The 24,039-nt window shown below is 38.8% G+C and overlaps 1 long non-coding RNA gene across 3 annotated transcripts in view; it reads right to left on the bottom strand.

The window, feature by feature from the left end:
* Positions 1–24,039, bottom strand: part of LOC134485698 (uncharacterized) — a 95,963-nt gene that overhangs the window by 59,708 nt on the left and 12,216 nt on the right. For all 3 annotated transcript variants that reach the window (XR_015678399.1, XR_015678397.1, XR_015678395.1), the window contains exon 2: positions 13,409–13,526. This is a non-coding gene — a long non-coding RNA (uncharacterized LOC134485698). The remainder of the gene's footprint in view (positions 1–13,408; positions 13,527–24,039) is intronic.

The following is a 24,039-nucleotide window of genomic DNA, read 5'->3' as shown; positions in this document are numbered from 1 at the left end:
ATTATGATAGAGGACTTTAAGAAGGACATAAATAACTCGCTTAAAGAAATAGAGGACAACACAGGTAAACAGGTATAAGCTCTTAAAGATGCAACACAAAAGTCCCTTAAAGAATTACAGGAAAACACAACCAAACAGTTAAAGGAATTGAACAAAACCATCAAGATCTAAAACTGGAAATTGGAACAATAAAGAAATCATGAAGGGAGAGAACCCTGAAGATAGAAAACCTAGGAAAGAGATCAGGAGTCAAAGATGTAAGCATCACTAACAGAATGCAAGAAATAGAAGAGAAAATCTCAGATGCAGAAGATACAGTAGAAAACTGACACACAAGTCAAAGGAAATGCAAGAAAAATAAAACAAAACAGAAAAAGAAAACCAAGAGATCAAAACAGTAACAGAAAACATCTAGAAAATCCAGGAAACAATGAGAAGACTAAACCTAAGGATAATAGCTATAGAAGAGAGGGGACCGTAAATATCTTCAACAAAATTATAGAGAAAGACAGACACTACCTCAGAGTAAAAGGCTGGAAAAAAATTATCCAAGCAAATAGTCCCAAAAGACAAGCCGGAGTAGCCATTCTAATATCAAATAAAATTAAATTTCAACGAAAATTTATCAAAAAAAAACAACAAAAAACACAAACAAACAAAGAAAAAACAAGGAAGAACACTTTATACTTGTCAAAGGAAAAATCTACTAAGTTAAAGTTTCAATCTGAACATCTGTGCTCCAATTGTAAAGGCATTCACATTCCTAAAAGTAACTTTATTAAAGCTCAAAGCACACAATAATAGTGAGTGACTTCAACATCCCACTCTCATCAATGGACAGATCATGGAAACAGAAACTAAACAGAGACACATTGAAACTAACAGAAGTTATGAATCAATAAATTTAACAGTATCTATACAACATTTCTCCTAAAACAAAAGAATATAGATTTTTCTCAGCACCTTATGGTACCTACTCCAAAATTGACCATATAATTGGTCACCAAACAATTCTCAACAGATACAAGAAAACTGAAATATTCCCTTGCATCCTATCAGATTACTATTGACTATGCTCTTCAACAACAACAACAACAAAAAAAAAAAAACAAAAAACAAAAAACAGAAAGCCCACATATACATGGAAGCTGAACAATGGTCTACTCAATTATATCTTAGTCAAGGGAGAAATAAAGAAAGAAATTATGGAACACAATAAAAGCAGTGCTAAGAAGAAAAATCATACCTCTTAGTGTCTCCAGAAAGAAACTGGAGAGAGCATACACTAGCAGCCGGACAGCACACCTGCAAGCTCTAGAACAAAAACAAGAAAATTCACCCAAGGAGAGTAGACAGCAGAAAATACTCAAACTCAGGGGTGAAATCAACCAAGTAGAAACAAAAGGAACTATACAAAGAATCAGAAAAATCAGGAGTTGGTTTTTGAGAAAATCAACAAGATAGATAAATCCTTAGCTAGTCTAACCAGGGGGCACAGAGACATTAACCTTTCTCTACTCAAAAGATAAACGGGCTGAGAAAGAAATCACAATAGTCACAAATAATATAACATATCTTGGTGTGACTCTAACCAAGCAAGGGAAAAATCTGTATGACAAAAACTTCAAGTCTCTGATGAAAGAAACCGAAGTAAGTTCTCAGAAGATGGAAAGGCATCCCACCCTCATGGATTGGCAGGATTAATGCAATAAAAATGGTCATTTTGTCGAAAGCAATCTACAGATTCAATGCAATCTGCATCAAAATTCTAACACAATTCTTCATTGAATTAGAAAGAGCAATTTGCAAATTCATTTAGAAAAGCAAAAATCCCAGGGCAGTGCAAATTCATTTAGAAAAGCAAAAAACACAGGACAATAAAAGAACTTTTAGGGGAATCGTCATCCCTAACTTCCAGCTGTAATACGGAGCAATAGTGATAAAAACTGCATGGTATTGGTACAAAGACAGGCCAGTAGATCAATGGAATAGAATTGAAGACCCAGAAATGGACCCACACACCTATGGTCACTTGATCTTTGTCAAAGGAGCTAAAACCATCCAGTGGATAAAACACAGCCTTTTAAACAAACAGTGCTGGTTCAACTGGAGGTCAGCATGTAGAAGAATGTAAATATATCCATTCTTACCTCCTTGTACATAGCTCAAGTACAAGTGGATCAAGGACTTCTGCATACAACCATATACACTCAAACTAATAGATGAAGAACTGAGGAAGAGTCTCAAACACATGAGCACAAGGGAAAATTTCCTGAACAGAACACCAATGGCTTATGCTGTAAGATCAAATGGGACCTCATAAAATTGCAATGCCTCTGTAAGGCAAAGGACACTGTCAATAGAACAAAATGGCAGCCAACAGACTGGGAAAAGATCTTTACCAATTCTACATCTGTTAGAGGGCTAATATCCAATATATACAAAGAACTCAAGAAATTATACTCCAGAGAATCAAATAACCCTATTAAAAAGGGGGTATGGAGCTAAACAAAGAATTCTCAACTGAGGAATATTGAATGGCAGAGAAGTGCCTAAAGAAGTTCAAAATCCTTAGTCATCAGGGAAATGTAAACCAAAACAACCCTGAGGTCCACCTTATACCAGTCAGAATGGCTAAGATCAAAAACTCAGGTGACAGCAGATGCTGGCAAGAATGTGGAGAAAGAGACCACTTCTTCATTGTTGGTGGGATTGCAAACTGGTACAACCACTCTGGAAATCAAACTGGCAGTTCCTCAGAAAATTGGACGGACATAGTACTTCCTGAAAAAAGAGCTATACCACTCCGGGGCACATACCCAAAAGATGTTCCAACATATAACAAGGACACATGCTCCAACATGTTCATAGCAGCATTATTTTTTTTTATTAAATTGAGTATTTCTTATATACATTTCGAGTGTTATTCCCTTTCCCGGTATCCGGGCAAACATCCCCCTCCCCCCTCCTCTTCCTTATGGGTGTTCCCCTCCCAACCCTCCCCCCATTGCCGCCCTCCCCCCAACCGTCTAGTGCACTGGGGGTTCAGTCTTAGCAGGACCCAGGGCTTCCCCTTCCACTGGTGCTCTTACTAGGATATTCATTGCTACCTATGAGGTCAGAGTCCAGGGTCAGTCCATGTATAGTCTTTAGGTAGTGGCTTAGTCCCTGGAAGCTCTGGTTGCTTGGCATTGTTGTACATATGGGGTCTCGAGCCCCTTCAAGCTCTTCCACTTCTTTCTCTGATTCCTTCAACGGGGGTCCTATTCTCAGTTCAGTGGTTTGCTGCTGGCATTCGCCTCTGTATTTGCTGTATTCTGGCTGTGTCTCTCAGGAGCGATCTACATCCGGCTCCTGTCGGTCTGCACTTCTTTGCTTCATCCATCTTGTCTAATTGGGTGGCTGTATATGTATGGGCCACATGTGGGGCAGGCTCTGAATGGGTGTTCCTTCAGTCTCTGTTTTAATCTTTGCCTCTCTCTTCCCTGCCAAGGGAATTCTTGTTCCCCTTTTAAAGAAGGAGTGAAGCATTCACATTTTGATCATCCGCCTTGAGTTTCATTTGTTCTAGGCATGTAGGGTAATTCAAGCATTTGGGCTAATAGCCACTTATCAATGAGTGCATACCATGTATGTCTTTCTGTGATTGGGTTAGCTCACTCAGGATGATATTTTCCAGTTCCAACCATTTGCCTACAAATTTCATAAAGTCGTTGTTTTTGATACTGAGTAATATTCCATTGTGTAGATGTACCACATTTTCTGTATCCATTCCTCTGTTGAAGGGCATCTGGGTTCTTTCCAGCTTCTGGCTATTATAAATAAGGCTGCAAGAACATCGTGGAGCACGTGTCTTTTTTATATGTTGGGGCATCTTTTGGGTATATGCCCAAGAGAGGTATAGCTGGATCCACAGGCAGTTCAATGTCCAATTTTCTGAGGATCCTCCAGACTGACTTCCAGAATGGTTGTACCAGTATGCAATCCCACCAACAATGGAGGAGTGTTCCTCTTTCTCCACATCCTCACCAGCATCTGCTGTCCCCTGAGTTTTTGATCTTAGCCATTCTCACTGGTGTGAGGTGAAATCTCAGGGTTGTTTTGATTTGCATTTCCCTTATGACTAAAGATGTTGAACATTTCTTTAGGTGTTTCTCAGCCATTCGGCATTCCTCAGCTGTGAATTCTTTGTTTAGCTCTGAACCCCATTTTTTAATAGGGTTATTTGTTTCCCTGCGGTCTAACTTCTTGAGTTCTTTGTATATTTTGGATATAAGGCCTCTATCTGTTGTAGGATTGGTAAAGATCTTTTCCCAATCTGTTGGTTGCCGATTTGTCCTAACCACAGTGTCCTTTGCCTTACAGAAGCTTTGCAGTTTTATGAGATCCCATTTGTCGATTCTTGATCTTAGAGCATAAGCCATTGGTGTTTTGTTTAGGAAATTTTTTCCAGTGCCCATGTGTTCCAGATGCTTCCCTAGTTTTTCTTCTATTAGTTTGAGTGTGTCTGGTTTGATGTGGAGATCCTTGATCCACTTGGACTTAAGCTTTGTACAGGGTGATAAGCATGGATCGATCTGCATTCTTCTACATGTTGCCCTCCAGTTGAACCAGCACCATTTGCTGAAAATGCTATCTTTTTTCCATTGGATGGTTTTGGCTCCTTTGTCAAAAATCAAGTGACCATAGGTGTGTGGGTTCATTTCTGGGTCTTCAATTCTATTCCATTGGTCTATCTGTCTGTCTCTGTACCAATACCATGCAGTTTTTATCAGTATTGCTCTGTAATACTGCTTGAGTTCAGGGATAGTGATTCCCACTGAAGTCCTTTTATTGTTGAGGATAGCTTTAGCTATCCTGGGTTTTTTGTTATTCCAGATGAATTTGCAAATTGTTCTGTCTAACTCTTTGAAGAATTGGATTGGTATTTTGATGGGGATTGCATTGAATCTGTAGATTGCTTTTGGTAAAATGGCCATTTTTACTATATTAATCCTGCCAATCCATGAGCATGGGAGATCTTTCCATCTTCTGAGGTCTTCTTCAATTTCTTTCTTCAGTGTCTTGAAGTTCTTATTGTACAGATCTTTTACTTGCTTTGTTAAATTCACACTGAGGTACTTTATATCATTTGGGTCTATTATGAAGGGTGTTGTTTCCCTAATTTCTTTCTCGGCTTGTTTCTCTTTTGTATAGAGGAAGGCAACTGATTTATTTGAGTTAATTTTATACCCAGCCACTTTGCTGAAGTTGTTTATCAGCTTTAGTAGTTCTCTGGTGGAACTTTTGGGATCACTTAAATATACTATCATGTCATCTGCAAATAGTGATATTTTGACTTCTTCTTTTCTGATCTGTATCCCCTTGACCTCCTTTTGTTGTCTGATTGCTCTGGCTAGAACTTCAAGAACTATATTGAATAAGTAGGGAGAGAGTGGGCAGCCTTGTCTAGTCCCTGATTTTAGTGGGATTGCTTCAAGTTTCTCTCCATTTAGTTTAATGTTAGCAACTGGTTTGCTGTATATGGCTTTTACTATTTCAGGTATGGGCCTTGAATTCCTATTCTTTCCAGGACTTTTATCATGAAGGGGTGTTGAATTTTGTCAAATGCTTTCTCAGCATCTAATGAAATGATCATGTGGTTTTGTTCTTTCAGTTTGTTTATATAATGGATCACGTTGATGGTTTTCCGTATATTAAACCATCCCTGCATGCCTGGGATGAAGCCTACTTGATCATGGTGGATGATTGTTTTGATGTGCTGTTGGATTCGGTTTGCCAGAATTTTGTTGAGTATTTTTGCGTCGATATTCATAAGGGAAATTGGTCTGAAGTTCTCTTTCTTTGTTGTGTCTTTGTGTGGTTTAGGTATAAGAGTAATTGTGGCTTTCGTAGAAGGTATTCGGTAGTGATCCATCTGTTTCAATTTTGTGGAATAGCATAGCAGCATTATTTACAATAGCTGGAAGCTGGAAAGAACCCAGATGTCTTTCAACAGAGGGATGGATACATAAAATGTGGTACCTTTACACAATGAAATACTATGTAGCTATTAAAATCAATGACTTCGTGAAATTCTTAAGCAAATGGATGGAACTAGAAAATATCATCAGAGTGAGGTAACCCAACCACAAAAGAACATACATGATATGTACTCACTGATAAGTGGATATTAGCCCAAAATCTCTGAATACCCAAAGTACAATTACAGACCACATGAAGCTCAAGAATATGAAAAACAAAAGTGGGTTACTTCAGTACTTCTTTCAAGAGGGAACAAAATACTCACAGGAGGAAATACGGAGTCGAAGTGTTTACAAAGAGCAAAGACTGAAGGAAAGCCCATCCAGAGACTGCCACACCTAGGGATCCATTCCCCCATACAGTCACCAAACCCTTTCACTATTGGCAATGTCAACAGGTGCATGCTGACAGGAACCTGATATAACTGTCTCCTGAGAGGCTCTGCCAGAACCTCACAATACTGAGGCAGATGCCTGCAGTCAACCATTGAATGGAGAACAGTGTTTCCAATGGAGGAGTTAGAGAAAGGACTGAGGTAGCTGAGGGGGTTTGCAACCCCATAGGAAGAACAACAATATCAACCAACCAGACACTTAAAACCTTCCAGAGACTAAACCACCAACCAAAGAGTGCACATGGAGTGACCCATTAGTCCAGCTGCATATGTAACAGAGGCTGGGCCTTGTCAGGCATCAGTGGGAGAAGAGGCCCTTGGTCCTATGAATGCTTGGTGCCCCCCAGTGTAGGTGAATGACAGGGTGGAGAGGAAGGAGGGAGTGGGTCTGGGGTGGGGGAGCACCCGCATGGAGGCAAGGGGTGGGGTAATGGAATTGGGAGGGTTCTGGAGGGAAAACCAGGAAAGGGGATAACATTTGAAATGTAAATAAAGACAATTTCTAATACAAGAGAAAAAAATAAAAGCAAACAAGCTAAGCAAGCCCGTAAATAGCATCCATCCGTGGACTCTGCTTCCTGACCTGCTTGAGTTCCAGTCCTGATTTCCTTTGGTGATGAACAGCAATGTGGAAATATAAGCTGAATAAATTCTTTCCTCCACCCCTCCAAAAAAAATAGGCAATTGACAATTTACCCTTGTGATGGATTGTATATGCTTGGTCCAGAGAGTGGCACTATTAGGAGGCATGGCCTTGTTGGCATAGGTATGTCACTGTAGGTGTGGGCTTTAATATCCTCATCCTAGCTGCCTGGAAGTCAGTCTTCTCCTAGTTGCATTTGGATGAAGATGTAGAACTCTCAGCTCCTTCAGCACCACATCTGCCTGGATGCTGCCATGCTTCAGCCCTTGATTATAATGAACTGAACCTTGATGATAATGAATTGAACCTGTAAGCTGGCTCCTTTATAATGTTGTCCTTTATAAAGTTGCCTTGGTCATGGTGTCTCTTCCTTTCAGTAAAACCCAAACCAAGACTGAAGTTGATACCAAGGACTGGGTTGTTGCAATGATAAGCTTGACCATGCTTCTGTTTTATAAGAATATAGATTTTGAGACTGGATTTGGAAAGCAGTGGAATGCTTTAAGTGGGGCTTAATAGACTATCATAGTAGGAATATGGAAAACACTTCTCCTGCTGGTGATTTGAACAAAGAAAGCTTGGTTCTAAAAGTTTTAGAGGAGAAGAATTTTAATACATGGCCTATTGAGATATTTTGGTGAAGAATGTGGCTGCTTTTGCCCTGTCTGAAGAGTCGGCCTGAGGATAAGGTGAAGAGATTACATTAATTGCATTGACAAAAGAAGTCTCAAAAAACTAGCCAACAAACCCTTTGTTCATTGTTTAAGTCTCATGAACAGCATTTTGGCCAACTGTAGTAGGCTTAGAAAGGCAAAACATAAAATATATGGTTTGGGTATTAAAGGGGCTTCGGGAAATGAAACGGAGCTAAATCCCATGTTCAAGGATATTATATAGAATTAAGGGTATGATAACTTTGGTGCAAGATCCCGAACCCAGTTAAGTAAAGGTCCAGGCATGGCAGTACATGCCTGTCTTTAATCCCAGGAGTCAAAGGCAAGCATATCTTTGAGTTCAAAGCCATCCATGAACTTAGCAGGTTCTAGGAGAAGAAAAGTTTAAGTCCAGGCATGGTGGTACATGCCTTTAATTACAGCTTTACAGGAGAGAGACACATGCAGATCTCTGAGTTCAAGGTCAATCTATAGAACAAGTTCCAGGACAGCCAACCTTAGGCAGTGAAGGAGTTCAAAAAGGGAGCTGTGTTCTAAGCCCAGCAAACAGCAGAACTCAGCATCCTCAGTCATGTGACTCTGGCTTTATAGTCAAGCATAGAAGGGACTATGTGAACAACTGATGCAGATTAGCTGAAGCTAGGAAATTAGTGGTGATTAAGAAGAGACCAGAATCACTGAGGTGAAATTTTCTGGGCAGTGTTCTGAGAGCACAGAGGAGTTGTGTTCCAGAGGTAAACGAGGTTGTAATCCACGCTGCAGCTGAACTTGGTAATGTGTAGGAATCATCCCAGTGTACTGGATTTGAAGGTATGAAGGGGTCATGGAGAGCAGCTGTGTCTTGTCACTCTGAGAAGCCAGGGAAGACCATTGGTGAAGATGAACCCTGCAGTTGGTGGCCCAGGACTAGAGGAGTCATCTAAAGAAGTTGAGCCTTGGCACCATGAAGACAGCCTATGAGATGCTAGTGTTGTAGCCTAGTTGCAACAGAAGAGCCCAGTGTATTGGAGATGCCAGTACCATCTGATGAACAGCAGCAGCAGTGGAATAAAGTCAACTACATCCTAGAGTGCTACAGAAGGCAGAGTTGGAGAAGTGACTCAGGGCTTTGGAGGAAAATCATGTGTGCATCCCAGACATTGGAGCAAGAATCTGTGAAGCTGAAGTTGCCTCTGAGACACCATGATGTTTGAGATGCTACAGCTGTAGGATATCTACTGAGGAATGATGCTATTAGGAAGTGGAACCAGCCTATGGGAAGGAAGTTGCAGTCAACAAAGAAAGATGGAATTGGGCATCTGAAGACCACTTTGACAACAGACATGGAGACGCAAGAGTTTGCCCAGCTGGCTTCCTATCTTGCTTTCGAGAGTTATGTGAGTAGATGAATCTCAGAAGAGACTTTGAACTTCGGACATTTAACATTGTTGAGACTGCTATATACTATGGGAACTTTGAAAGTTGTACTAAGTGTACTTTTTATTATGCTATGGCTAGGTATGGTCCCCATAGACTCATGTATTTGAACAAGCCGATGGGGGTCAGGGAGTGGAATATGATGGTTTATATATGCTCGGACCACGGAGTGGCATTATTAGGAAGTGTGGCTTTGTTGGCATAGGTGTGTCACTGTGGGTATGGACGTTAACATCCTCATCCTTACTGCCTGGAAGTCAGTCATTTCCTAGTTGTCCTAGGATGAAGATATGGAACTCGCAGCTCCTCCTGTTCTACATCTGCCTGAATGCTGTTATGCTCCCACCTTGATGATGATAATGAACTGAACCTATGAAGCTGTAATCCAGACCCAATTAAACATTATCCTTATACAAGTTGCCTTGGTCATGCTGTCTCTTCCCAGTATTAAAACTCAAACTAAGACAGACCTTACTTAATACATTCTTCCTGTAAGTAGCTTTGTTGTTATGAGCATATTTCTACTACAGTAAGCACTGAGAGGATCACAGGACTCTGGCAAGTCAGGGTACCACTGCCACTCCATTTTACACATGACATTCTGTCCTGGGGAAGTAGGAGGGGGGGACTTTCTTGTAAGTAGATATTTCTCTATCACAATGGTGCTGGCTGGTTGAAGGAGAAGAAGGCAATTGTGTCTTTAATTTTTTTTTGCTGATGACATTCTGCTTATTTCTCTTCTCTATTTCAAATTGCACTGACTGTAATGGGTGTTCAGTTGGTAAAGCACAATTACCCTCTACCAATGTCACTGAACCCATGACAAATTTGATAAGGACACCAAGATCCTCATTTTGTTAAGGAAATAGCTGTGAAGAGGGTTGATAGAGCACTGGGCCAGCTCCCAGCTACCCAATTAAGATGGCTTCCTCATTTTTCTTCTAATAAATTACTCAGAATTACTTAATTATATTCGTAAGATACCTACTTAACCGCTTTTTGTTTTTATTTCTTCCCTTCCTCTTTCCCTATTCCAGTTGATGTTTAGAGGTCTTCAACACTGTTTAATTTTCAAAGGGAGGACACTGAGAGCACATGAAGGTTCTAGTGACCTCCTGGGTAGCCTGTAGATAGTGATAGTTCAGGTGTTATATTCAGAGAATTTTAGAATCATAATGCTGGTGACCAAGTACAGATACCTTATTAGATTTCTATTTGCAAGTAGTTATTTTTCTTGTGAACTTTCTGGTTTTAGTGACCCAATAGTTACTTATTTTTTAGAGTCAGAGGAAAAGCCTTGTGTATGTTGTTTAAGAAAATATCCAAAAGATTTCTTATTAACACCTCAATTAAATACACTATTGCACTAGAATAAATTCTAGATTTTGAGAGTGGGTCTTCCTCAGTGCTGGAGTTAGTATTCACTGCTACAGATGACATTGACTGGCTGAACTGCTGCTAGTCCACCTCTGTAATTCTAAAATATCTATAATAAGAAACAAAGAATGGTTAATAGTATTTTGTTGAAAGATAAAATTAGTTTGAGTGACAGAAGACTTTTATTCAACATGAAAAATTTGAGTATCTTAAAGTATAAAGCAGCCAACAGATTAAACAAACACTTAATTACTTAAGAAATTGGATGTAATTTTACCCCACTTCTTTGTGTTTCTGATAATCAGATGAATGATCTTTGAATAAAGCTGGAAAGTAAATACCATGTCCCTTAACTGTCCATTTCTACTTCTGAGGTCAAATCAAGGTGTCAGAGGAACTGATCCAGGCCTGAAGACCTATAGTATACACACAAGGTCATTTAAAGAACCTGGGAACCGAGCACACCAGGGGAATTCAGACAGATTCTGCATTTCTGCATAATTACTAAGTGCAGGTCACAGAATGGCAAATCAATATAGTGGCTCTGTAGCATAAAGATCCTAACTCAAGAGCTTCTCCTTCTACGCTGAGCATGAAGAACATGCTCTATGCTACACCTACTCCTTGGAGACTGTTTATTAAGCTAGTACTTGCAGGTGTCTCTTGAGAGTCTACCCCTTGTTTCTAACCTGTTAGGCAGAAAATACTGCATTCTAAAGACCCAATCTACTTGTTCAAAGTCTGAGCATCACAGCTCAGTATAGTAATACTTAGCTTACTAGTTGATGCTTAAAGAGAAATGGAAGTTGTTAAAGGTATTTTTCTATTGGTACATTAGGGATGATTTCTCATATGATTTTGTGTTTTCTTTGAATTATGCTATAGATATATAGTTTCACTTTCTTTCTTTCTTTCTCTCTTTCTTTCTTTTTTTTTCTTCTTTTTTTTTTTTTTTTGGTCCTGTAACTCAGGCCTGTTGGACTGACTCCCTATCTGCCTCCAAATTTCTTCCTACTTTCTATCTGCCCTCTCTTCCTCCCTCCTCCCTTCCCGGTGGTGGATTCAATATGCTTGGCCCAGGGAGTAGCACTATTAGACTATTAGGAGGGGTGGCCTTGTTAGAGGAAGCATGTCACTTTGTGGGTGGGCTATGAGACACTATTCCTGTCTGATTTTAGATCAAGATGCAGAACTGTCAGCTCCTCCAGCACCGTGTCTGCCCACAGGCTGCCATGCTCCTGCCAAGATAATAATTCATGGATAACCTCAGGACCTGCAAGCCAGCTCCAACTAAATGTCTTGTGGAGAGTTGCCCTGTCATGTTACCTTCTCTCAGCAGTGGGATCCCTAACTATGACCCTACCTTCCTTTCTTCCTCCTTATTTTCTTCCCTACTCCCTTCTGTCTCTTGTACAAGAGAAGTAGAAGATAGAAAACAGAGAAAGGTGCTCTTTAGGATTACTCTGAAAACAGGTACAAATGGGGAAAAGCCAAGTATAACAATGACTTAAAGTGTGTTGTGTGCTCTATGTTTTTATTTCAGCAAGAAGATGAAAATCTGTTTGGGTGGAATGCACCCTAAACACTACCGTTGCTTTCCCCACTTGGATGTGTTCACTGTCACAACTGGTTTATTTGATGAAGATATTTATTTTTTGACTAATATTGCATAGATATTACACCTGTGTCTATTCATGACAGCAATTGAAATTCACATTTGATAAAATATATAAAAGGAGTAAACAATGAACTGATTTACAATATGCCTTGGATAACATCTTCAATTATTAAAGTAATTAGTGAAATTGAATCATGATAAAAACTCAGCTTAATTTGAACTTGTCCTTGAAGCTACTTTCTGACCCATTTTAACACATTTGCTGATGAAACATTCATAAGAAACAGGACATTGTAAGCTTTGTGTTTAAGGTGGTTTTTTTTTTCAGCTAATTTACTTTTTAAAAAAACCTTCTGACTTATACTCCTTTCCATAGATAAACTTTTTCTAACATACCAATGTTCATCGCTTTAGTTCATTGTGGGTTTGGGGCCTTTGTCTTTTAGTAAGATTTTTAAGACTTCATTATTTTTGTTTCTTTCTTCTATACGATAATGTGAACTGGAATGTTACTCATCACTGTTATTTTGAGAATATTAAAAAGGTAGACATAAAATGTGTCTTTCAATATATTCTTAGCTAAAAACAAAGTTTATTTATTGACTATCATGTGAAACATTTTTAAACTATATCATACAGTAAAAATATAAGCAAATTTCTCAGTGTTTTCAAATGCCTGGCATGTTTCTTTGTGAGAATAGCAGATAATAAGTAGGCATTTCCAGCAATCCTTAAACTTCCTTCTCTATTTAACATGGCTTGTTTTAAACTCAAATGACCCATGCCATGAAGGAGCACAAAAGGACTCTATGCATTAAAAGATTTACTCACCATGTCAAATATTGAGACTCTCACTGTTTCAAAATTACCGTAATCATTAGCTTAGATTCTCAGATAAAAATAGGGAATTTAGGGGTTGGGGATTTAACTCAGTAGTAGAGCGCTTGCCTAGCAAGCGCAAGGTCCTTGGTTCGGTCCCCAGCTCCGGGAAAAAAAAAAAGAATAGGGAATTTACTGTGCTAGAGAATAAGCAAGAATATTTGTAGCAGGTGTATTTTCTGTTTTAACCATGACAATTTACATATTTGGTTGGTCCAATTCAAAGACAAGATGATTTATGCTGTACAGCCCTTCAGCAGTAATCAGCTTCTCTCCAGAAAAGCCTATAATACCTGTGGGCCTCTCTCACCATCAGACACTAATATGCCATCATTTAATTTAGCAAGAACACACTAAGTAAATAACAATTCTAACATACTCACAGGGTGAGGAGGTGTTGACTTGCAGATGTGAAGTAAGGTCAGGCACACACAGCTGCGTGTTCTTCCCCAGACACTTGTGTATGTCACTTGAGTTTATTGTTGGATCAATAAAGAGAATCTGCATTGTAAAGAGAAGGAAAGTGGAGATTGGATATTTGTGATCTTGCCCCTTGAACTTCCAATGTCCTGGCAACCATGACAAGACCCTGGGGTTATGAATTCCAGGGGTGGTTATATGAGAACTGGCAGACACTGGGATCAAAGCCAGGCTCAGTTGGATTGCACTGACTCTTTTGAAAATCTTAGATACAAACTCCTGACATAGTGTCTCTACATCTATCCTTTGGCCTCTCAGCCTGCCTTGATATTGGGACTGCAGAACATACAGGTTGAACATAGTTTAATCTAAGCAAACATCACCATAACAAACATCTATTACCATTTTTTACATTTATGAAAGATGTCATCCTTTGGGTAATAAATAAATAAATATTAAAAGGTAATATTTTTTGGCTTTGGTAAGAGAATGAGTTGCCATCTCTATATTCCGTGTCCTTATAGAAACAAATGTGACATAGTCATACTGAATTTAACAGTGTCTCACACTGGCTTCTAAATTACCTTGCAAAATTATGTACTTCATTGGATCCCATAATCTGAGTCCAACAAACCCTCAGAGGGATACTGAAATGTAAGATTCCTTTTTAAATAAAACTTTCAGGGGTCAATTTTTAATTTAACCAAGACTCCAGTGACCTTCCCACCTCAATATATAAATGTTCATCTCTCTAAAACATGTCTATGCTTTTATCATGCAATGCCTACAGGTTATTTGAAGCAAGGCATGTAAAGTTGAAAGCATTCTTGTATGCTGAAACTATAACAGAGTTTTAAATTTAGGTCAGCTTAACATATTTATTAGGAGCCTTCTAGGCTTCAGATTCCCTGCCAGGAGCAGGGTGTGAATTTCTATCTAGGACACAATCCTCATATTCCCCAAACTCAGTCTGGAAAAGTTACTACATAAATAAATTTTTATTACAGAAGGATAAAAGATAGAAACCAAAATGTAACATAGAATCTCTCCTTTAACCCATCTCAGCGTATAACCACAGATGTTCCTTATAAAAAATTTAATTAAAACATTCTTACATGATATTATTTTTAACTTACAATGAAACCTTTATGAATAATGTGCTTACTGACAGCAAGGAGTTCTATGAGTCACTGGTAGCACAGAACTGGCCCCTCACTACTGCTCCTGGCTCTGCTTGTCATTTTTAATAATTTGGAAATCTTTTTCCTTCCCTCTCAGCCCACTGTCTTATGAAACATTTTTTCCCTTAACTTTTTATATGACAACTGAAGTTAAAACGATTCCTGATGCCTCACGTACACACTGAAGACTACCTGAGAAGGATCAGTCTTCTCCTCTCTAAGGTGTGCTGGAAAATAGTAAACATCCAGTTCCTTAGAACAAACAGACAGACTGGAGTTATATAGAATTTATTAATTTGCAAGATGTTAGAATTGTCAGAAGTTCTTCTATCAAGCCGCTGTTATGACTTGGAAGATGTCCTTGTGAGGCTTTTGATTCTCAAGAGCAATAGAAAATCAAGCACAGTACAAGACTGAATACCTCCTCATGATACAATTGTGGCACAGTGCTCAAGTGCAAATCTTGAAAAACAGCATAAGGCTGAGAATCTGAGTAGTGGAACTTTAACATAATTTTACTACGATTTTGAATAATGGAAAGAAGGTTCAGGTATAGTCAACACACTTGTAATTTTAGGAGTTGGCAGGAAGAGGCAGGTAGATCCCTGAGTTCCAGGATAGCCTGGTCTACAGAGTAAGTCCAGGACAGAAAGAGGTACACAAGAAATTTTATCTCAAGAAAAAAAAACCCAAAATTATGATGATGATGATGATGATGATGATGATGATGATGATAGTAGTAGTAGTCGTCGTAGTAGTAGTAGTAGTAGCAGCAGCAGCAACAGTAATTGTAGTACTAGGAGTAGTAGTAGTAGTAGTAGTAGTAGTAGTAGTAGTAGTAGTAGTAGCTTTAGTAGGAGAAGTAGAAGTAGTAGTCATAGTTGTAGTACAATGTAACGAATAACAAGAAGAAAACAGAAGTGGGAAGATCCAGTTCAAATTTGAGTAGCCTTTCACTTCACCTGGGTTACATACTAGAGCTTCTACAGCCTATCATGTGTGACATGGAATATGAGTCTCACAGAGTCCCCCAGATTTGTCTGGGTTAGGTCAATAAATATATTTGTATAGGGCAAGAACATCATAGACAAAGAGGCATTAATGCACCTGGCCTAGGTGTGCATCCAGCCTTGTACACACACTGCACAGCAAAGCACCTGCACTTCAGATCAGGGGTTAGGGTTACAGGTGCTGCAGGAGGAGGGTGATGTATGGGAAAGAGGGCAAGGCAACTAGAACCTACATACGTTTCACAGGAAATAATAAATTTCAGAATTCTTAGTGATGCTTCCACTGAGCCATGATAGCTCTGACACCACCATGAAGTTGAAGATTAATTAAAGCTATAGTAAGTTAAAAGTGTCTATATTCAAGAATTTGGAGTAACTTGTAAGTGGGGACCTGCTTTATTCCTAAGCCAATGTATACAAACAATGAGACATAATCCATATTATATGTAAAGAATGATGGAAGGTACAGAATTCATCACTCCCCAAGTTGCTCTGCCACAGGAACTGTATCAAAACCTACAAGAAATCAGATTTGCATGTGAAAGGGAGAGGGCTTCAGAGCTTCTATACTAGGAGAGACACAATTTTTAGAGGCAACATGAAAATTTTCAGTGTTTTATTCTGTATATTTATTACCTCCTTCAATGCTTCCTGTCCTAGCTAAGAAACAAAAATATTTTTTACCTGTGTCTAATTTCAGGAACAGAGGGATGTTGAGAGTCAGTCTTTAATAAATATTTGCATTGAATTTTAATAATCTTGAGTTAAAGGATTCTCCAAAGATACACACCACTTGATTTCCATGACTCCCCTAGGGGTCTAGAAATAGGGCTTTGGAATTTGGGGTAAGAATTTCACATATTAACAGAAAGTGAATGTAGACAGTAGGTGAACCATACTCAAGTATGAGTGCCTTCTTAAATTTGTCAAGAGTATCTCAATAGAAAGCCCTCGGGAAGAGTGACAAAAGACGTTCTATTTGTCCCTCAGTCTCTGAAGTCTCCTGCTTTATTGCTGCCCATTTAAGGTGAGCAGTGTAATCATGAAAAGATGATTGTGTCTGTATTACCAACAACTGAGGGAACATTTCAAACTGAATAAAAATGACCTCTCCACACTAGGGATTATAAGAATGCTTTGGATTTGCAACCCAATTTGAAAAGCAATCCTGGGTAACTCTGATTGCATCTCTGTGTTACTTGACTAGAAAATGGTGAAGTTAGGATTGTGAACACTTAGTTTCCTTTACACTACAGTTCAGTCATTGAAACTTTCAGATTAGTAGAACTTCTCTCTGTCTATCAACTATCAATGCACATATCTAATATCACATATATATATGCAATATATATATATAATATGCTTCATTTGTCATCTAGGTTTATACCCTCTATTAACAATATTTACCCATGATTTATATATTATATATGTAGTCATGCATCCTTTTCATAAATTTATATATCATCAATCATTCATATATCTATCATCTATCTATTGTCTATCTAGCTACCTATCATCTATCATTTATTATCTATCTACCTACTACATATATGTAATATACATATTATATATATCTATCTACCTACCTATCTTCATCTATCTATCCATTCATTTATGATCAATTTATGTTATGTATCATCTACCTATCTTTAATATATTTATCCATATTTTATCTACCTATCTACCTGCTTATCAAATATCTATGCATTTATTTATTAATACCCTACGTTTGTCTCAATTTATCATATACATAAGCCTGTCTATCTCCTTTATCTACATATAATGTAGATATCATATATCTATATATGTATCTATTATATATCTATGTATCTCCCTCCTATCTATATCTGCCGTCCTCCTATCATCTATCCATATCTGCCTATTCTCTATCTATCCCTATGTCTAATTCCATGTCATTATGAATATTCAAACAATAAAAAAGGTGAAAAAGCCTGTAACAAAATTTTTCAAGTTTTTCACTAAATCTAAACTATATCCTAATGTTTGAACTTTTATGAAAAGTTATTAATTTGTTCCTCCTATTTATTGTTCCTATTTAAATCTTATTATATTAGCTTTAACCTTTACTGGGCATTTCTCTTTATTGTTCTGTGCTGTGACTTATATATGAACATTTTAAATTTCACATTAATAATTATTTCATTTCATGTAGCACAAGCTTATAAATTATTTTTTCAAAAGTCATTCACAATTAATTGATGAGAACATTGAGATTCAGCATGCCACCTAATGGTTCAAGGATCACCATAAGCTATCCCAACCCACTTTCTCCTCAGTTCATTCTTCTCTCTACTAGGTCCTTAATGGCGATAGGTTGAGGTTGAAATAAATGAAGATGCAATAAAAACTCAGTATCTCATTCCTAAATATAAAAATAATATGAACACAAAACCAGTCACCACTCATTATAAAGAATAATACCAACCACATTGCCTTGAATCGGGTAGAAAATGCCTCAGGTGTCACACAACAAAACCAGCCTAGGTTACTTGAGTGAAGCAACAGTCTCCTTTCTGTTGTTGTTGCTGTTGTTGTTGTTGTTGTTGTTGTTTTTGTTTTGGACCATTAGAGAGGATGGTTCTATAGGATGCAAAATATTTTTCCATGTTTGTTATTTCCTGAGGCTGGAATGTGAAAGGTCCTGATAGGCTCAAGTGTTTAAATTCTTGGTACCTAAGTATTGGCACATGAAGGATGCAGAACCTTCATGAAGATCTTGCTGGACAAAGTGGGTGATTGAGGTCGATCTTCTGGTTTATTAGGCTGGTCTTACTCCATTGCTCTCTGCTTCTTGACTGTAGACACTGAGTAGTACTAAGAAATCTCTTGTTCTGCTGTAGTTCTGTCACCACTATGGAGGACCATACTTGCTGAAACTGTAAATAAATCTACACCCTTCTTAAGTATCTTCCTTTCAGGCATTTGATCAGACAAGTGTGGGGTCAGGGAACAATAGGACTAGGGGAAACCCATCCAGAATAAGAATGGGGTTGAGGTGCATCCAAACCCAAGAAATTTCCTCCTAAGATCAACAGAAGTTTGATTGCTGCCCCATGCCCCAAGCCTGAATGGCCCCCCACTCTATCCCTAAACTCCCACCTTTCCCTCCTGGAGAAGCTCCCAGAGCACCACAGTCTGGTTAAACTTCCTCTCCCTTTATAAGGTATTGTCCAGCGGAACCTGGATTTCTTCCTTATGCAAATGAACCATCCTAGTGCCCTGGCCCCAGCCTATCATGTACAGTCGTCCCCCAAAAAGCTAACCCATCCCCAAATGTTTACGTTGCCTTTGTTTCTCCCATTAAATGAGAGGTCTCACTAAAGCTGTCTCCTGAGAGTCTGTTCTCATTGTGTTTACATATGCCTGTAGTTTGCAGTTTCTTCTTCTCTGGCCATCCGTCACTCTTCCCCTCCCAGGACCCACCAGTTGTGATCCATAGCTGGTAGATTAGGTCTGGAGTTGGAGGCTGAATAGCAGACAAGAAAAGAGGCTAATGCCATATTTTAAAGGTTTATCTTCTGTGGTGACTGTGTGCATATGTTGGGCACAGATTTTGACAAATGTGAAGATGTTCTATTCTATTGTTTCTAGTCTGAGTCCTGATTACCTGAAGCAGCATGTGCAAAATATGTATATGAACATATGCACATATATGTTCATATGCAAATGAGTATATTGCACTTTTCAGTCATGACTCAATATCAAAAATACCTTTTGAGAAATGTATATTTGAATTATTTCATAGTAGAGGGCACTTATACACTCAAGGGGAGCTGCTACTGCTAGCTGATGTGGTCTCATGTGGTTGGCATCATTTAACACACACTCAGACACACACACACACACACACACACACACACACACACCACGTTCTGCTATTTAGAAACTCATGAGTATGTCTGGCAGGTAACCCTATAAGTCATAGTTTAGCTTTTTCCGAGTTAGGACTCAGATGCATTCTCCAAGAATAATTCACGTAATCAACCTGATGTGTCACAGCTGCCTATACAAGTAGGTGGTGACACAGAGAATACCGACAGGTAATACAGAATGCTCCCTTCCTTCCTTGACCCAGACAATATCACAATAAACTTAATTAATTGAAACAGAAATTCAACAAGGTATTCCAACAAATTATTTGTTGAAAAATGTTAATTTCATTAAAAATTTGAGATTTCAGTAGGTGTTTTCCTGAAGGAAGCCTTGACAAAATGGAGCAAGATTGTGAAGTCACACCTGCAAGAAGGCCACACTGCTGTGAGCTACAGCGAGGGCTGGCACTGAAAGTTTCTGCTTTCTCCCTGTCCGCTGTCTGTACCCACATCACAGCTCTGTCATCTGTTCGCTTTGGCTGCCAGGAAATGAAACGTAAACCTTGTTTCCTCGATCTCTGGACAGATTCGAACAATGTCATTCACTGATGCATAATTTATGAGGTGTCACAATAGGCTCAACATTAAACTATAGGTAAAGAGAAGAACTGACAAACGTCTCCCTGAGAATGATTATCTAGAAAATCATAGGCCACTGGTAGATGCCCACAAAACCTGAAACATTTATTTCGAGCTTATAAACCCCACCAGAGGTGTGTGGGCTACACTTACTTTTGAGTTTAAGCTGTGGAATTTTTCCCCCCACTGGGCGATATATGTCTTGAGCACAATTATTAGTTGGGAATAAAATGTTTACTTATCGTTAAGGTGTACTTACAGTTTTGGTTCAAATGACTTTGAGATCAACTTTTCAAAGTACAATGAGAAGAAGGTAGCTTACAAAGAAAAGACTATAGGATTCATGGTCTCATTGTCCTCAGCAATAAATAAATTATTACATCTAGGTTCTGCATGGTATACAGCCTTCTAGGAGATACATAATGTACATGGAGATATCTCACTGGTAGGGGAAAGCCTGTGATGATGCAGGAGGCTAGAAGATGAAGACCCTGGTTTTGATTGACATTTTTTTGGGGACCTTCTTTCTGAAGCTGAGTTATTTTCATCTCTTTTTAACCATCCGTGTACCAGAAACTGTCCCCAGCATCCCTTGAAATGGAATTAATCACAGTGACTGATCATAACTGAGGACAATTTAGAAATGGAGACCTCCTAGGAATAAAGAGGACATTTGGACAATCATCAGGAGAAGGGAACAACTGTATAAAAATTCACCAGAGACACTCATGGACTCAAATATCAGGCCATCTATTTTATTCACAGATACCATTTGATCTTTCAGTTAAGGATAATGGTTTGACACAGCTTCATTGGCAACTGTGAACTTTTAGAATATAAACAAATTCAGCAGGATGAATTAGAAATAGAAAAATGAAATAAATGGGTCAATTGATGAGGGGATAAAGTCTGATACATTGCATATTCTGTGTTGGAAAGGAAAATATAACAGCTTAGTGGCTTGTTACATAAACAGAGGCATCACCACAGACATTAAAATTACATCAGGAAGCCCAATAGAACAAGTCCACGCTCTCATCACAGGGATGACTCAGGAGAATAAATGTGCCCCTAAGACCCAAAAAGTAAATTTGAGGACGGAAAGCTACGTTCTGAAATACTAACTGTCACTCTATCTATTCCCAGTGATAACTGAGACCCTAGTGTGAATATTGCAGAAGTGTGTGCTATTAACCCATAAGGAGACAGTTTGAAATGCATTCTACATTTCCCTAGTTGCAGGTAGTAAAGAAGCTACAGATGTGACAGATATGTATATTTCTACATGCTATTAGTAAATCAGGAAATAATGTTTGCCTGCCAACATCCAACTATGCACTGAAAATGAATGTGCTGTATTTAAGTTATGTTGTTAACTGGATGGGGTAGGGTAACTTACAAAAGACACACACACACACACACACAAACACACACACAAACAGGCACACATACACAGTCATACAGGCATAAACATAACCCCGCACACACAATACATACACACACGAAGGTTTACACATACATAGCACATACAGTGGCACACACACATATATACACATACACACACAGGCATGCACATACATAGACACACATAGGCTTATACATACATAACACACACATACACATATGCATAAGCACATATACACACAGGCACACATATTCACACACATGAAAGCATACACATGCACACCACACAAACACATTCACACAGAGACAGATATACACAAGCACACGCATTCACACACAGCCTCTATATATACATGCACAGGCACACACAAGCAAACACACACATACACACAAAGAGGCACACACATAAAAAAACCACAGAGACACACAGACGTATACACACATACATATACACACTCTTTTTCAGTTTGATTTTTAGTTTTGTTATGGGTGGCATGCACACACCAAAGCGCAAGTGACAGTCAAAGACACCCAGGGAGAATAGATTCTCTCTAACAGCTTTCGTGTGTGTTCCAAAGTTTTAAGTCACATTCCTGGGTGTATGAGACAAACACCTCTAACCACTGATACATCATGCCAGCATCAAAATATACCTTCTTAAATACTTGCAAAAAAGAATGTAGTCTAGTCTAACTGTAGTGCTTTTTAAAACAAGCATTTTCAAATACTTGGGACAGTATAGCTTTTCAACTTCCTTTTTACAACTTTTGAGTCACAATCTTTGAACTATCGTCTAATGACTAGGTATCCCTGGAATCTAAGAAGTCAACTCAGGAAAAAAATCCCATATGTCTAATATGTTTCAAATAAATGATCAGTACAACAGTGACTTCAGCAAAGGTCCATTTTACATACTCTTGTTTTCCAGAAAATCGTGTTCTTTGAGTCCCTGACTGTGTTGCTTTGGTGTTGGTAATGGTGACCGTGCTTCTATGCATGGCTGTTCTTACGATTTTGCCATAAATGCCAGTGGATCAAAGCACTATAATGCTCTCCTTACAGTTTTCCCAAAAGCACTCATGGAAAAGTCTAAGCCTCCCTTTTCAGGAAAGAATTATAAGATATAAACAAATACTATTCTGGTTGGCATGAGTTCAGTACCAGCCTCACCTGATGCCAGAACCATGCTGTTTAGCTGCAGATTATTAATCTGCTCTAAAGTCCGTGCAGGCATGCAGGTTAGCACACCTCCTCTAAATCCACCCAAGTGTTTTATATTCACAAATAAAAGACACACTCGCACACACACATGCACACACGTGCATACACACACACACACACACACACACACACACACACACACACACACACAGCCTTCTTTTTAATATGCCTTAAGCAGCTCAATGACTGGGCTACGCCCTAACTTCTTGTGGCTAACACAAACTCCCCTTTGAAATTCCTGAGTTAACACTAACTAAATCTTTATTTTATCTGCTGTTCTGGACCCTGCTGGGCAGCCCTCCTGGGGCTGCTTTCTTCCTGTACCTACAAGTCATCTCTCTCTCCCTTCAGCACCTTTCTGGCATGGTCCATCTCTTACACCCTCAACATGGCAGAATCCCTTCTTCCTCCTTGCTTAGTCCCTTCCCAGGAATCCTACAAGTCCCGCCTCTACCTCTCTGCCCAGTCACTGGCCCCAGTAACCTTATTGACCAGTCAAAAACCAACTAAGGTCAAGCTTCTTTTAGTCCTTTGTGTGTGACACTGCAAACAGGTTTTTGGGTAACAAAAACAGCATGAAAACACAAGCCTCTACAAGGCTGTTCTCCACTTAGCTACATGCTTGCATGCTCTGGGTACAGATGTGCCAGCAAGCCTGGTTCAGGCACAACGCAGAAAAGGGATATCAACTACTTTAGGACAGTGCACCTGTCACATACATACAGAAAAGCTGTTCAATCCAATAACATCAGAATGCATGTTCACATTGGGGGCAGAACATTTCATTTCGTACAACACAGGATGAACCATGAAAGTAATAACAAATTGAATAGAGAAGCAGCATGAGACATCACAGAAGGGAACTAGAAATCAAGACCAAAATAATTCTGGAAACCTTCTAAGTTATGGAAGATAACAGTAGGATAACAGCAAGGTTCTGAGGAATAAACTGGAAAACAAAGGGAGAATGAGAGCAAAGTTAAAAAAACATTGATTACAGATAAACATGAATGGAAGGTTAACATACCAGGATGCCACATCAAAATGTATGTCATTTTGTAAAATGAGTGTAAGAGAAAGGTAACGAAAATTTAAACTCAAATCAAGTAAGAGCAATGTAAACTCCTGTCAAACATATGGCTCAAGGAAAGGAGGTGTTAACTCTGAAGAAGTTGGAAAAATCATCAAGTTAGGGCAAAGGTGAAAGAAAAGAGAAACCACAGAGTTCACATTCCAAGGCCAGAAAAATCAATACGATCAGGAACAATTGATGGCTCTATGAAAACTTAATAGAAACCCACGGAAT

The sequence above is a fragment of the Rattus norvegicus genome, chromosome 2 (genome assembly GCF_021556685.1).
Source record: "Rattus norvegicus strain SHRSP/BbbUtx chromosome 2, alternate assembly SHRSP_T2T, whole genome shotgun sequence".
Lineage (NCBI taxonomy): Eukaryota > Metazoa > Chordata > Mammalia > Rodentia > Muridae > Rattus > Rattus norvegicus.
This window is presented reverse-complemented; position numbering and strand designations above follow the sequence as displayed.